The following is a 14,667-nucleotide window of genomic DNA, read 5'->3' on the forward strand; positions in this document are numbered from 1 at the left end:
CAGATGTGGAGGGCTGGTCAGTACACTGGCTAGTGGGAGGGGCCTACGGGTGTGCTGTGTAGTCCCTCATGATGTTGGCCATATCACCCAGCACCCCTGCAATGGAGGCCATGGTGGGGTTCAGGGCCTGCAATTCTTGCTTGATCTCCTGGTGGTGTTCCCCCTGCAGCCGCTGGTTCTCCTGCATTATGTTTATCAGCTGACCCATCTTGTCCTGGGATTGTTGGTAATCCCCCAGTACATTAGTGAGTGCCTCCGTGCCTGTCCTCCCCCTGGCGCATAGCAGTCCTCTGACCATCCCTGGCCCCCTGTGCATGTGTCCCCTTAACGGTGTGCCCACTGCCACTGACCCCAGGACACTCATTGTCTTGCCTGTGAGGTGTGGACTCTGGTCCCTTTACAGGTGGGCTTACTACTGATTGACGTGTCCTGGGGACAGAGGTCTGGGGACATTGGGTGGCTGCTGTGGTGTTGAATTCTGAGGGAGAAGGCTCTGTAGTGGACTGGGTATGGGCTGGGATAGCCCACTGACCAGTGGCCCCTGATGGGCCAGGAAGTTCCTCCAGAGCTCCAGAGTTGCTGTTATCACTGGGGCATCTTCTGGTGAGCGACTGGGTAGCCGTGGCACCTCCTCGCCGCTGAATTTGGCTGGGGCACCTGTGATGATGTAAGTGGTGTATTATGCTACATGTCTGTGACATATTGTGCATCACTAGCTTCCCCTATGCTATTGCTGTTGCCCTGCCACCTTTGTTTGTGTATGGTGTTGGATTGTGGGATTGTTAGTTCTCTATACTGTGCATGCAGTGGTGATGGGTGTACATGCAGGGCTGGAGAGGATGTGCATGCAGTGGGTATGGCATGCAGGGCTTGGCATTTAGGTTTGTTAATTGTGTTAGTGCACTGTGTGGGATGGAGTGGAGTGATGGGTGTCAGGTTGAGGGGTGGTGGTGGCATGCTAATATGGGGGGTGATAGGTAGTAAATGTTGACTCACCAGTGTCCAGTCGTCTGGCTACTCCAGTGAGTCCCTCAGGATGCAGGATTGCCAAGACTTGCTCCTCCCATGCTGTCAGCTGTGGGGGAGGAGGTGGGGGTCGACCACCAGTCCTCTGGATGGCGAGATGGTGCCTTGCTGCAGTGGAACGCACCTTCCCCTGTAGGTCGCTCCACCTCTTCCTGATGTTGTCCTTTGTGCGCGGATGTGGGCCCACAGCGTTCACCCTGTCCACGATCCTCCATCATAGCTCCATCTTCCAGGCAATGGATATCTGCTGGACCTGTGCTTCAAACAGCTGTGGCTCTACCCTGACTATTTCCTCAACCATGACCCGCAACTCCTCATCAGTGAAACAGGGATGCCTTTGTGGGGACATGGGTATTGTGTGATTTGTGTAGGTTGTGCAGAGGGTGATGTGTGATGTGGTGGGGTGTGTGGACATGTGGGATGAATAGGTAGTTGTGATATGTGTGTGCAGTTCTCTTTTATGTTAGCGTTGTTAAATGTATCCGTCTTGTCATGTTAGCAAGGGATTGTGGGTGATGTGGGTGTGTGTTTTATAGTGCTGTTGGTGGGTGTGTGTGTATTAGTGTCAGGTGTGGGTTTTTTGTTCTGGTCAATGTTGTCTTGGTAGTTCCGACAGTTTATCATGTTCAGTGGGTCTGGCGGATATGTGGTTGTGGCAGTTTTCTGTCAGTTTGCGTGTGTGTCCATGTGTCATAATCTGGTGGACGGATGTTCGCCTCCGCGACGGTATGTTGGTGGCTGTCACCGCGGCAGTATTCGGATTTTACTGTCAATGTCATAATGAGGGCCTGGGTATTTCCACTGAGGAATAGCTCCATACACAAAAAGAAGTACATATACATATCTCTCTCAGTGTTAATATGAGATAGATAGATAGATAGATAGATAGATAGATAGATAGATAGATAGATAGATAGATAGATAGATAGATAGATAGATAGATAGATAGATATACACATAAAAGCAAAAAGGGGACCGCCTCCATGACTGGACCCAAAGGTCAGAAGGAGGACGAAAATGTCAGAGAAGAAGACTGAGAATGTAGTACAAGGCTATAAAATAAATAATAAAAATTTAAAGGTGAAAACGTAGTGGCCCATAAGCGCAACAGATTATGCTCCCCACTTGTAGCAGATAATAGCCAGAAGACGGCTAGGTGGAAACAGAGACGTACCAACATCCTCAGCGGAAGCAGACCATGGAAAAGAGGCAGAAAACCAAGTCACACTAAAGCAATGGAAAAGGGCACTGTTAAAAAACAACAGTGGAACCCTGAGTGATACAAGGGTTATTACACTACTACCAGAATGAGCAATGAGCAAGTTTCCAGTAAGAAATAGATAATTCTAAAAGAACAACCAAAAGCCTACCCCAATTGTTCCGAAAAGCAGGGACTAGAAATGACTCTGACACAAGGCAGAACCTTGTAGAGAGCACAATCGCTTAGGTGAACTGCCTATCAGCAGAGTACAGCAGAAAACCCCCTTTAAGAGGTACAAGACCCAGACCAGCTCAGAAAAGAATAAGGAAACTTGTCCATCTTAGAGGGGATAATAAACAGAGCACCTCCAATGCAGGGGCACCATCCTGAGTGCTAGAACATGATAAGAAGAAAAGCACCTGCAAAGAGCGGCAACACCACACTGGGCGTCACCTTACAATCAAGAAGCACATTACCGCAATGGCATTGGGAAAAAAAGTGCAACAGGGAAAAAAATGCAACTGCCCCTGAACTAGGGACCAAACCAGAAGAAGACTCTTGAAAATGAAGAGGACTTAAAATTGAGTCCATCATGAGCATCTCTAAAGCAGCGTAAGGCCGAGTCAGCATGTGTGCCAAAAAGGGCATTGCCATCAAAAGGCACATCAAGTAAAGATGCTTGTACTGAGAAATTGGCAGAACAAAACTATTCCCTTCATTGCAGCGCTACCGAAGAAGCCATAATCCTTCCAACAGAATCTGTGGTATCCATACCACATCTAACATAAGCTTGGCAGCCTGCTGACCATCGTGAACAAAAGCCTTCAGATGTCACCTAGCCTCGTCAGGCAGAGAAGGCAAAATGCGATCCACTGAGTCCTACAAAACGGAGAAGCGAATAAGGACACAGGACGTATTGGTTGAACACAAAGCAGAACTAGATGAAGCGAATATCCACCTACCAGAAGCGTGCAGCTGTCTGGATTCACGTCTGGCGGGATAGGAGGTACCTGTGTAAAACTGTGTGCATCCAAAGCAGTTTGCACCACAAAACTTTGAGTAGTTGGATGCAGCTAGAGGCATGACAGATCCTCCGGGGCTGGCCTGTGTAAATGCGAGATAGAGCACTCCACAGGGGGACCAGATATTGGGTGGGTCCAAACTCCCAAAAGGATATCATAAAGAGCCTCACAATAAGGAAGACAGAAGACTGGTCAGGATGTAAGACATCAAGCAAAGGGTCTGTGGATAATTGCACAGTAAGAAGTTGCACATGTAACATTTCCAACACACGTTTTAACATGTCTGCAAAAGCAGAACCATCCTCCGAAGCCAACCCAGGGGATGATAGGAGGCTGAAGCCAGAGAGGAGTCCAGATCGCTAACATTGGCTAAGTCAACTAACCAATTTGATTGAGTAAACGGAATGGTGTTGGAATTGGGAGGCTGAGAATGTAAACCAGGCTTTTCCGATGGAAGAACTGTAGAAGGAGCCTCCAAAGAAAGAATAGCGGACTCCAATTGTGCTATTCCTGACATCAGAGTCGATGTCGATCGACGTCTGGATGGAGACATCTCGATATCGGAAGGGGTGTCGTCCAACTCCAGGGATACAACAATTGGGGCGTCAAGTGAAGCCGCAGGTGGCACCACCACAGAAGTTGGTAAGGTAGCAATTGATGCCAAAATCTGAGTCATTAGAAAGTAAACAGTTGCAGAAGATGGAAGCCATGGAAGGCCGTGCATTGATGCCGATTCAGCTCCAGAGTTGGAGTCGAGGGGCCCAATGGGCCCCAAGGATGAAGCCACAGGTGAGGTCCCTATCACGGTGCCCTCCACCTCCCTAGGGCCTGAAGGAGCTGCCAGAAACTTCATCCGTTTCCTCAACGCCTTAGGCCTCGACTGTTGACAGGTGTCACAGTCGGTATAGTGGTGGGTGCCTAAGCACCACATACAAATAGAGTGGGGGACATTTGTCGAGCACAGGACCCACAAGGCTCAAAGCCAGAAGGCATAAACACTGTTCCAACAAGAAAAACTTGCCAAAGGGAAGGCCAAAAAAGGGCCAGAGGTAACTGCTTTTGCAGATCCGTGTTGCTGCGTGGAAAAGAAGAAACTGATGTCAGTGTGTCAGGGGAGGGACAATCTGGACACTGTTGATTTTTCGGAGGATGGTGTTGATACAGAGTTGCATGACACCCCCTACCGATGCACAGAGGTACTGCTGAAAATGTTTCCGGATCCAGTCTGGCATTTGAGTAGAATTCTAAGGTAAGGAATCTGAGGCTGGTTTTCTCTATCAGATATTGCCATGCACAGACGTTTCAGACAGTGGCAAACTACAATATGTCCCAACTACATCATTCAGTTAACCCCAGTTAACCAAAAAGGACAAATCAGTGTGTGGATTAAAAAGGAAGTAATTACTCAGTCAGTCATTCCCCAAACAGACATGTACCTGTTCCTCTAGGCTCCCATAGAGCTGGCGGAACAGGGACAGGACCTCCCTGGCAAGGAGCACCAGCTTCTCCATGCTAAGGGGCCCTGTCACCTGCTGTGCCTGGCATCCTGGCTCCCAGAGGTCAGAAACAGCAGCAAAACATGAGGAGGTCTGGTTGGCTGCAGTGTTAGGAAGCAAGTGATTTGTTTGAAATATGCTGCGTACAAGTACACCGTGCACACTATCTGTGATGGAGCTGGACACAGCCATTGGCTTCCATGCTTAGCCATTACACACATTAGCCTATGGCTGGTACTGTCGTAGAGGTTCCCACCTACTACATAGTCAGTGTCCACCGATGATTAGCCAATGTCCTGACAGGCATCCGTCATTTTAAGGTGTGAAGCTTGATATTTTTCAATTGTTACTGTGTTACCAGCATTCAAAATGGAGGGTAGTGTATTTTTAAATGTCTGTAAGGAACGCACTGTCCTTGTCAATATATGACACAATAAAATGTGAAACCTGACTCTGTGTCACATCAATAGTTAAGTGGGGAGTTAAGTGGGGCAACTAATACCTCTGTTGACAGTATTTAAAAAAGAAATTATGTGCAAATAATGCATTTCAAATGTATTATTTGCACATAATGCAAAATACTATCTAAAAAGTAAAAATTGGATAACAATGTGTGTACATAGTATTACACAGTGACATTCCTAATGTCACCAAGACTGAAGATGTGTATTGATGTTAAAACCATGGTGTGACCATTTCAGCTGATATTTTCTTTTCCATACATACAGATGCCTGAACACAGCCATGGGTAGGAGGAGACAGCCTCAGGTGCTCCGGCTCACTCCAGACCTTGCCACCATGGAGGAAAGTACGTCATCAAGACATTTTGGCTACATAGGCAAACTATCCTGGATTTGTGTCAGCAGTTGGAGCCTGATATCCTGCCTCACAATAGGAATCCACCGGCCATAACACCCATAGTGAAGCTCAAGACATTACCGTTTTTTGTGGCTATTGGCACTTTTCAATACACTGTGGCAGTATCTGGGAGCATCTTGATGTGATGGAATGTGGTGTTATGTAATTTGTAAGGCAACCTAAAGAATGTCCTTGTAGGTTAGTAATGGTCCAAAATTGGCAGAGCTCTAACATTTGCAGTAATTTCATTTTTTAAGAATTGATGAATTTTTAAATGCCATAAGAAATGTCCTTAGCTTCATAATGGATGTATTTCGAATACTGCAAATAAAAGTGCAGTTCCACTCATATATGTTTTTTTTTTCCTCCAGTAAACCATCAGTAGATATGGTATTTTGCTTCAGAATCTTTAATCTACCCCTACAACATTTCCATGTAAGATGTCATAACCATGTCCTTCAAGTGTGACGGAAAGCACCCAATTATTTAGTAGATGGTAACTCTCTTCTTGGGAGTATGGTTCAGTACTCAACATCTGTCGCCAATTTCCTTGGAAAATGTTGCAGGAGTTTTGTCTTGTTAGTTCTTACTTGTGTAGTTTAAGTATTTTATAGGTTGAAATTAAACTGTCCAGGCTTTTGATGTGATTTATGAGTAAGAGAAATAATTTTCTTTTGACATTAACTTCTTTTTCAAAAATATGGTGACCCTATTGTTTCTATGCAAATGTATCTGTCTTTTTCCTTATTTAAGTAAGCGAGTTGAGCAGATTTATGTGGAACTAAACTTTATAGTTCTTTTTAGTAATGTTCCTAATCATGGCCCTTCTTGTCACAGTGTAGGGTTTTCAGAATAGGCAGCATTTTTGATGATGGAATGGGTAACTCTGAATTGTGCTGTCTTACTGTTAATGTTCAGATGTCAATAAACAGTTTTAACATGTTTTATACTCTTACCAATAGTGTTGTCTGTCAGTAGACATCCTCCTTCTCTCTGTTTTGTTTTTGTCTTATGTCCTTGCTGTACAATTTCATTCTTTGTTTCTCCCGGTAATGTTTTGTAGGCATTGTGTAAAAGTTGAGGAATTTTGTTGTATAAAAGAGATAAAAAGGGAGTGGCAATACTGTTAATGATCCCAATACAAGAGTAAATTATTTTAATTTCTAAAGCTGTATTTTGTTTTTCTAACAGTATTACATAGTAATAACATTTACCCGTTTTATGTTGAAATACGTACATGATGATGTATACTGTAATGTTTGGTTTGTTTGGAATTTCTTTGAGGTGTATTACTTCCCAGCAGTCAGCAGAGTGGCTAAGGTTGTAGCAATTATTTAGTAGTATTGCATTTTGTTTATAGTGCATTTATTGTTATAAACCAATAAGATTTTGATTTACTTCTTAATTGTATTAGTTATCTGCTTCTCTATTTGTTTTCTTTGTCATGTGGCCAGATATATGTGTGAAGTACTATTAGGCTGTCTTTGTGGCTACTATGTTACAATGACCAATCGCATAATGCATTATTTGTGTATTGTATTTCTGATGTGACCATAAATGGGTGTTTCAGTTGCCAATCTACTCCGGGAATCCTAGTTATCAATACAGATAACTACACAGTGGCCATTGCCACTCTGTAATACATATATATATATAGATGCAGAAAAGTGCTGTTTCATTTTTGGGCTTCACCACCAGGTTTCAGCCTTAGCCTTGTTCATGGTTAGCAGTTGAAGTGTATTGCAGCCATATTAAAAGTGAGTGATAGTGGAAATCATGTACAGACTATTACATGTAACACATACCAGTGCAAAACAAATGCCCCTATCTTAGCCTGTTGCAATTCCATTTCAATAGTGATGAACCACTAATCATTTCTCAAATGAAACCTTGATTAACAACAGACTTCTAAAATTCACACACATTCTGTAGGTCATACAGTGAATATTTGGAGATATTTGGGCTGCACGTCTGTACTAATATGTAACCAGGTGTAGAATTATTCATTCAGTCAATACACTTATTACTAATTTTGGCCATTGTCATGGATACATCGGTGTTACGGTGTTACGTTCAAAAAATGAAAAGATCCAACCAAAAATAATGCTCTATTATGTAGTATGTGAGCGAGAGTCCCCAAGTAAATGGAATCTTTCCAAGAAATATAAAACCTGTGCATCTTAAAAGTCGCAGTTTTAGGCTTGAGACATCTCATCCAATAAACCATTCCAAAAAAGGAAATTATATGTTCACGTCCATGAAGATGAATTGTCTCTTGGTTACTGTGATAAATCCAGTAAACCCAAATATCGCCCATGTGGGCTCATAATAGGCTGACTGTAGAGACAAAATATCTCATTCAGATTAGTAAAATTAACACCAGTAAAGTAATAATCAGATTGAACCAAGACAGCATCACCTGAAGGGCATACTCAACTGACTCTGAACTATCTCTGGTTAGAGTGCAGCTATGCTTTCTGGCAATACCAGAAATGATGGTACCTGGGTAAAATAAAACAAAATGAAACAAAAGTTAAAGTTACAAAATTGCAAAACGTCAACCTCTAAAAACATAATAATTTGCAACTGAAACAAAGAGGAATATATACTCAAGGGTAAAGGAGTTAAGTTCAGATGTGTAGCATGGCATGGTCCATCACTAAAGTTACAAACAATTAATGGCTAGCCCTTCACTGGAATTCAGACCATTGGGAATGAGGACATCAAAGTCAATTATGTATCTAGATTCAAGGACACGAAGGCCCATATTTATACTTTTTGACGCTAAACTGCGCTAACGCAGTTTAGCGTCAAAAAGTTTTGCGCCGTCTAACGCCATTCTGAAGCGCCAAGCGGGCGCCGTATTTATGGAATGGCGTTAGACGGCGCAATCAGACCGGCGCTGCCTGGTTTGCGTGGGAAAAAACCACGTAGACCAGACAGCGCCGGCGTAGGGGGAAAATGGCGCATGGGCGTCTTAAAATGGGGCAAGTCAGGTTACGTCGAAAAAATCGTCTTAACCCGACTTGCGCCATTTTTTAACGACGCCCATCCCCCATCAACATGACTCCTATCATTGTAAAGATAGGAGTCATGCCCCCTTGCCCAATGGCCATGCCCAGGGGACTTCTGTCCCCTGGGCATGGTCATTGGGCATAGTGGCATGTAGGGGGGCACAAATAAGGCCCCCCTATGCCACCAAAAAAAAATATAAAAAATAAAAAATTATACTTACCTGAACTTACCTGAATGTCCCTGGGGTGGGTCCCTCCATCCTTGGGGGTCCTCCTGGGGTGGGCAAGGGTGGCAGGGGGGGTCCCTGGGGGCATGGGAGGGCACCTGTGGGCTCATTTTGAGCCCACAGGCCCCTTAACGCCTGCCCTGAGCAGGCGTTAAAAAGTGGCGCAAATGCGCCGTTTTTAGCCACGCCAACTCCCGGGCGTCTCTTTTGCCCGGGAGTATAAATACCACGTAAAGGCCTGGGAGTCATTTTTTAGACGGGAACGCCTCCCTTGCATATCATTAACGCAAGGAAGGGGTTCACGCTAAAAAATGACGCACATTCCGGGAACTTTGGCGCTATTCGCCTCTAACGCCATAGTATAAATATGGCGTTAGTTGGCGTTAGTTTTGCGTCGAAATTGCGTCAAAAAAAACGACGCAATTTCGGCGCAAACGGAGTATAAATATGGCCCGAAGTTTATGTTCTTGGTCCTCACCTCTGATGTCTCATCCTATAGTATCAATAACCACATATCTAATAAGTTTATCCTTACAGTCATGGTGCTCCTCAAAGTGTCTGGCCACAGGGTATTGATAGTTCTTGTGCCTAATTGCTTTGATATGTTCCAAGATTCTCTTCTTGGCCTTATGTATGGTACTGTCTTCATAAGGTTTCTCACAAGGATAAATCTAACAATAGGCACAATATTCTGTGTTACAAGTGTACAACTTTCTGATATAATGCTAACTGTTCTTCGAGTTTACCCATAATTTGTTACAGTTTTTATTTTGTGCACAAGCTTTGAAATTCATGCATCAAAAGAAACTAACAATATTAGCATTCCTATTGACATTTACTGTTGTGGTGACCATATTAGTGCTCAAATTGTCCCACAACTAAAAGCTTTTACAGAATGTAATTTGTGGTGTGCTATGGACAAATTTACTAATGTTTTCATCTGTTTTTAATACATTCCAGTTTTTGTTAAAAATATGTTTACTCTGGGGACTTAGTGGGAGAAAGTAGTAACAGATGTGATTTTTGAATCCTCTCTCAATACTTTGTCTCGCGGGTGTAACATCTGTGTTCTTTGTACAGAGGCCACACAAACAATGGCCTGTTTGATCGCCTTTTTAAAGTAACCCCTCTCTTTGAATCTGATGTGCGTAATCTCTTTTTACCGCTCAAAATCCTCAGGGGTACTACAGATTCTCTTAGCCCTAAGTAGTTCACCATAAGGGATACTGTAAATGAGGCTCTTGGAATGGCCACTAGTGGCTAAAAGCAGGTTGATGCATGCAGTGTGTTTGCGGTGTAATCATGTGTTAAGTTTAGCATTCTCCACAAATATTTTAACATGTCAAAATGTTATTTTGTACTTGTCAATATGTTCTGAGAACCGTAAATGTAGGCTGTTAGCATTTTTGTTCCCAGACAAATGTCTCAGCTGAGAGAGCATCCCTCTTCCAGACAACAAAGATGTCATCAATGAAGCGTGTCCCAAGTATAACATGTTCCTCATATGCTGGTATGTTATTGGACACCTGTTCCTCCCACCAGCCCTCAAAGAGATTCACGTAGTTGGGGGTAAAACAAGTGCCCATATCTGTCCCTTGTACTTGCCTTTTATCAAAGAGAAAGTAGCTATTGTTCAGACAGAAATTAATCATATCAATAAGCATTTCTGAATGCAGCAAGAAGGTTAGGAATCTAGCCCTAAAGAAATGTCTGATCACTCTAAATCCCAGCTCATGTTGAATACTGGTGTAAAGGGTGGCCACATATGGGGGGTCATTACAACCCTGGCGAACGGTGTTAAAGCTGCGGAAATACCGCAAACAGGCCGGCGAACAAAAAAAGGGAATTATGACCCTGGCGGAAACCGCCAACAAAGACAGCCACTTTAACACACCGCCTGCCATGGTGGTACAGACAAGCAGCGCGGCGGTCACCACCAACAGACAGGCGGGAGACAATATACCGCCCACAGTATTACAACCCGCCAATCCGCCACCTTTTCCGGGGCGGATTCACCGTGGATAAAAACACGGCGGAAACAGCTTTTGCTATGGGAAAACGCTCACCTGAACACATCCCACGAGGAACGAGGACTCCATGGAGCCGGAACTCCAAATACTCCCGGCCCTTGTCTTTCTGCTCCTCTACGACCAACAGCTACGTAGGCGCTGAATGCAACGGTGAGTACTGCACCTACGACACGGGGAGGGGGGAGGCAAAAGCTAGGGGGGCACCCACCAAACACCCCTACCCTCGCATATTACAACATACACACCAATGCATTCACAAAAATCACAGTAACAACCCACAATCCCCCCGGAAGAATGAATAGACAATGCGAAATTCGGTCAAACATTGTAATGTGCCAATATACATGTCATACAAAAATATACAGATATATAATTGAAAATCAGTCATAATTATATACAATACGAGAAGTAGTGCAGATATGTACACAACAATGTCCGTGCACCAACAGTCCAAAAATGCATGGGCGAGGCCCACAAACGATACCTGACCACAATCGGAGAGAACACTGCCGGGGCATCAGATAGAAATACTACAGGCACCTCAGGGGGAAGGGAAGGAGGGGGCACCTCAGCCGGATGACTGCAAAGCCAGATCCACGACGGGGCTCCATGCCCATTGATGTATCCTGGGGAGTGCAAAGCCACAGTCTCTCAAGTCTCTACAGTGGGTGGGTTGCCCACTGTGCCATCCTGGGGAGTGCAGAGCCACAGTCTCTCAAGTCTATACAGTGGGTGGTTTGCCCACTGTGCCATCTTGGGGAGTGCAGAGCCACAGTCTCTCAAGTCTATACAGTGGGTGGTTTGCCCACTGTGCCATCCTGGGGAGTGCAAAGCCACAGTCTCTCAAGTCTCTACAGTGGGTGGGTTGCCCATTGTGCCATCCTGGGGAGTGCAAAGCCACAGTCTCTCAAGTCTATACAGTGGGTGGTGTGCCCACTGTGCCATCCTGGGGAGTGCAAAGCCACAGTCTCTTAAGTATATGCAGGTCTCTACTGGTACTGGGGGGGACTGGTGCCCAGACTGGATGAGTCTCCCCGTGAAAGGTTGTGTCCTGTCACTGTCCCAGCTGCACATGGGATGCCTGATGTGGCGGTCCATTCATTCCTACCCGGTCTTTGCCCTGTTCAGCTGTGCTTTCACATGGCGGTTCAGGACTGTTCAGCGGTGCTTTGCCATAGTGGTCTTTGCCCTGTTCAGCGGTGCTTTGCCATGGCGGTCTTTGCCCTGTTCAGCGGTGCTTTGCCATGGCGGTTCAGGACTGTTCAGTGGTGCTTTGACATGGTGGTTCTGATACGGACATTGGTGTGTGGCATGACGTTCTCTACACTGTACATTGGTGTGTGGCATGACGTTCTCTACACTGAGCATTGGTGTGTGGCATGACGTTCCATCATTGCCCAGCGGGGCTGTGGCAGCCGGGGCCCTCCAGGGCACTGACTCCGGCGGTGGTCTCCTGACCAGTGACGATACTTGGGCCCTCCTGGGCTGTGACTCTGGCGGTGGTCTCCGGACCAATGACGATACTTGGGCCTTCCTGGGCTGTGACTCCGGCGGTGGTCTCCTGACCAGTGACGATACTTGGGCCCTCCTGGGCTGTGACTCTGGCGGTGGTCTCCGGACCAATGACGATACTTGGGCCCTCCTGGACTGTGACTCCTACGGTGGTCTCTGGACCAGTGACGATACTTGAGCCCTCCTGGGCACTGACTCTGGCGGTGGTCTCCGGACCAGTGACAATACTTGGGCCCTCCTGGGCTATGACTCTGGCGGTGGTCTCTGGACCAATGACGATACTTGGGCCCTCCTGGGCTGTGACTCCGGCACTCTGGCGGTGGTCTCCGGACCAGTGAGGATACTTGGGCCCTCCTGGGCTGTGACTCTGGCGGTGGTCTCTGGACCAGTGACAATACTTGGGCCCTCCTGGGCTGTGACTCCGGCGGTGGTCTCCTGACCAGTGACGATACTTGGGCCCTCCTGGGCTGTGACTCTGGCGGTGGTCTCTGGACCAGTGACGACGGTGCTGGCGGTTGTGTCTCGACCGCCGGAAATTATGGCACTCTTCTCCGCCGTGACACTCACAACAGGCTGGGCAGACCTCCTCTGGCCCTTCCCCACCTTTGGTGGAGTCACAGCTGACTCTCCAATCCCCTTGGAACCCATGTCAGTTGTTTTCCCACCAGGAGTCTTAACACGGTCCCGTCGTCCACTCTCCAATTTTAGAGCCTTTACAGGGGGTGGGCTGCCAGTGCCTTGGCTCTGGGTCCTACTGCCTGCCCTAGTGGCCGGTGCACTCCACAAGCCTTGAACACGCACTACTAGTATTGGAGGCTTTTTGGCTGAGGCGCTACGACGGGACTGATGAATTGGAGGGGGGGTGGGGGCAAAAAGGTCAATTTTACAGAGGAACAGTTTCTGACGAACACTGGGATGGGTAGCTGGAGGGGGTCTGGGAGTGGAGGAAGAGGAGGTGGTTGTCGGAGGTGTCACTTTAGCTGTTTTGGGTGCAGGTGCAGGTGCAGGTACTGGAGGCTGTCGTGAGGTGGATGGATGTTGGGTGAGTGATTGCCGGCGTTTGTGTAATTTGGGAGGGGGCGTCACAGACACACTGGGAGAGGGCACAGGGGACGTGTAAATGGCAGTGGAGGTGGTGAGTGCAGGTGAGCGGCTTGTGGTGCTGGGTGTCCTGGTGCGATTCATGGTGCCTGTAGATGTGGTGCATGCAGGTGTGTGTGTAGACGAGACTGGGAGGGAGAGGGAGAAGAGGAGGAGGGGGACACAGTGGAGTGAGTGGATGTTGCTGTGTCTGTATGTGGGTGAGGCTTGCGTGAGTGCCTGTGGTGTGTGTGGTACCTATGTTTGCTTGAGCTACTTGTGTGTGGTGACTTGTGTGCATGCTGGTCTGTAGGTGTGCTTGGGATGGGCTGGGGTACAGGGGATTGGGTCTGGGTGTTGGAAGTTGGAGAGGGGAGGCTAGACACAGGAACAATGGCTGCCATCAGTGCTGAGGCCAGAGATTGCAGGGTTCGCTGAAGGGCAGCCTGACCAGAATGAATGCCCTCCAGGAATGCATTACCGTGTTGCAACTCTCGTTCTACACCCTGGATGGCATTCACAATGGTAGACTGCCCAACAGTGAGTGACCTGAGGAGGTCAATGGCCTCCTCACTGAGGGCAGCAGGGGTGACTGGTGCAGGGCCTGAGGTGCCTAAGGCGAAGGTGATGCCCACCCTCCTGGGTGAGCGGGCACGGGGCGAACGCTGAGGGGCTGGTAGGGGAGGTGGCGGCTGTACCTGTAGAGGTGGGGGGCACAGATGGTGCCGCCACCACAAGGGAGCCCCCATCGGCGAACGAGTCCGTGTCGCTGCTTGGTGATCCAGTGGCCGACGTGAAGCTCCCCTCGCCCTCCGTCCCACTGGTGCATTCAGAGTCTGTGATGTGGCCCTCCATGGCCATGTGGGATGCAGCTCCCTCGTGCTCCGGTGCCACTGTACCTCCGCCTGTTGATGCTGATGTACAAAAGGACAGGGAGAGCAGGAAAAGGGTGGAGGAGACAGAAGAAAGAGAGTTTTAGTGCATGGCATACCGCTACCGCTGGCGGACAAGACACACGCAGCAGCCCCCTGCATTACACCGTGCTCCTGCCCTCTGTACACGCAATTTCTGGGAGATGGCCTACATGGCAATGGTGGACATCTGCGCACATGGATGCCACAGGAGCAACTATCCCTCGACTTGGCACTCTGCTGAGGTGGGGTAGAGTGCCACATGGCCTACATTACGGAGTGGCCTTGCC

This window comes from Pleurodeles waltl, chromosome 1_2 (assembly GCF_031143425.1).
Source record: "Pleurodeles waltl isolate 20211129_DDA chromosome 1_2, aPleWal1.hap1.20221129, whole genome shotgun sequence".
Lineage (NCBI taxonomy): Eukaryota > Metazoa > Chordata > Amphibia > Caudata > Salamandridae > Pleurodeles > Pleurodeles waltl.